Here is a 2,500-nt window from a genome sequence, read left to right on the forward strand (position 1 = left end):
CCTTGCATGTTTCATCATCGTACCAGCAGCCATCCACAGTCCTCACACCAGAGAATCCCAGTTAGAAGGCAACATCGTAACATTCCGTGCTCAACAAGGCTCATGTCGCACACCCAAAGGCACCCGATTCCAACCAGCCAAACATGTTCTGGCACCACCCGCCTTCAAAACATAGGGCTGGCCCAAGGCTGGCGAGGCATCACCACAACGTCACACACTCAACGAGGTTCATGCCGCACGCCCGAAGGCACCCGGCTCCACCCCACCTTGCATGTTTCATCATCGTACCAACCATCAACCATCCTCAAGCCAGCCCAAGTTAGAAGGCAACATCGCAACATTTCATTCTCAACAAGGCTCATGTCACATGCCCAAAGGCGCACCCGACACTGCCTGACCGTGCAAGTTTCGCCACCGCACCGCCGCCGTCAACCGCCCTCGTCCGCCGACCACCACTCCCACGCCCCAAGCATATGCCCATGTGCGGCGCATAGTGCTTGGGGCGTGTGGGTGGTGGAAGATATAGGGGTACCCCCGTGCCCAGCCCATGCAGACTAGTCACCCCCCTATATAGTACATTTTGAGGCATTTTTGGTCTGCCAGGCCTAGATACGATTTTTCTGAGCCGTCATACGGTCAAATATCTCAAGTTTTAGAGTGTTTTTTTCCATGAACTCGATTGATTCATGGATTGGACATTGTAATGGATCTAGAAATCAAGTTTCATAATTTTTCAACCAACCAATTTTTTTTAATGAATTTTTAAAAATTAAATAATAAGAAATTAAAAAAAATAGCTAGATTTGTCAAAAAAATCTGAATTTTTTTGGGAATCATTCTTTCATGTTTCTTAGCTCCCAGAAAAAAAATTACAACAAACCGACCACTCCACAAGTACTTTCACAATTAATGGGTGATGGATGGGGCGCGGGCGTGCACGCAGCAGCACGCGGGGCGGGGCGGGGCGCGCGCGCGCAGAAGAACGCGGGCGGGGCGGGGCGCGCGCGCGTGGGAGACGCTGGCGAGGCGGGGCGCGCGCGCGCAGAAGCACGCGGGCGGGGCGGGACGGGGCGCGCGCGCGCGGGAGAACGAGGGCTGGGCGGGGCGGGGCGCGCGCGCGCAGAAGCACGCGGGCGGGGGGGGACGGGGCGCGCGCGCGCGGGAGAACGAGGGCTGGGCGGGGCGGGGCGCGCGCGCGCAGAAGCACGCGGGCGGGGCGGGACGGGGCGCGCGCGCGCGGGAGAACGAGGGCTGGGCGGGGCGGGGCGCGCGCGCGCAGAAGCACGCGGGCGGGGCGGGACGGGGCGCGCGCGCGGGAGAACGAGGGCTGTGCGGGGCGTGGGGCGCGCACGCGCGCGCGCGCTGGCGGGGCAGGGCGGGGGTGGGGCAGGGCGGGGCGCACGCGGGTGGGGCATGGCGGGGCGGGCGAGCGCGAGGGAACGTTCCGACACTGCCCCACCGTGCGCGTTCCGCCACCGCACCACCGTCGTCAAACGCCCTCGACCTCCGACCACCACCCGTACGGCCCAAGCATATGCCCATGTGCGGCGCATAGTGCTTGGGGCGTGGGGGTGGCGGAAGATATAGGGGGTACCCCCGTGCCCAGCCCATGCAGACTAGTCACCCCCCTATATAGTACATTTTGAGGCATTTTTGGTCTGCCAGGCCTAGATACGATTTTTCTGAACGGTCATACGGTCAAATATCTCAAGTTTTATAATATTTTTTTCCATGAACTCGATTGATTCATGGATTGGACATTGTAATGGATCTAGAAATCAAGTTTCATAGTTTTTCAACCAACCAATTTTTTTTTAATGAATTTTTAAATATTAAATAATAAGAAATTAGAAAAAATAGTTAGAGTTGTAAAAAAAATCTGAAATTTTGTGGGAATCATTCTTTCTTTCATGTTGCTTAGCTCCCAGAAAAAAAATTACAACAAACCAACCACTCCACATGTACTTTCACAATTAATGGATGATGATTGTAAAAACAAGGTCCTGGTGGGTGTCTTAGTGTAATGTACTTGCTCTAGTATCAAAACTCTTCATTTTATTGTTTTAGACAACCAAAAGAAAAAAAAAATAGTTAAATTTTTACGGGTGTCACTCTTTTCTTAGTTCCCCCAAAAAAAAAAAAAGTCACAACAATACAAGCATTAAAAATGAACATTCACTTTTCACGGGTATTGGGTTTGATGATATTTTTATAGTCCAAGGTTTTATACACGTTCTTACTTTCCACGGATGTTAGGTGTGATGAATTGTTGTAGGGGCTAACCTTCAAGGCTTTATACGTGTACTCACGCTTCATAGGTATTGGGTGTGATGTTTTCTTTATGGAGGTAACATCCAACACTTTTGATATGCTGTTGGTAGAACATTTATCACACATAGCATAGGATGGGGCTTGGCGTGCGCGAGGTGAGTGGGGGCGCGGGGGTGTGCAGGGAGAGCGCGCGGGGGCGTGCGGGGGGTGTGCGGGGGGAGTGCGCGGG

This window comes from Cucurbita pepo, unplaced genomic scaffold (genome assembly GCF_057944985.1).
Source record: "Cucurbita pepo subsp. pepo isolate OVF unplaced genomic scaffold, ASM5794498v1 scafford_90, whole genome shotgun sequence".
Classification (NCBI taxonomy): Eukaryota; Viridiplantae; Streptophyta; class Magnoliopsida; order Cucurbitales; family Cucurbitaceae; genus Cucurbita; species Cucurbita pepo.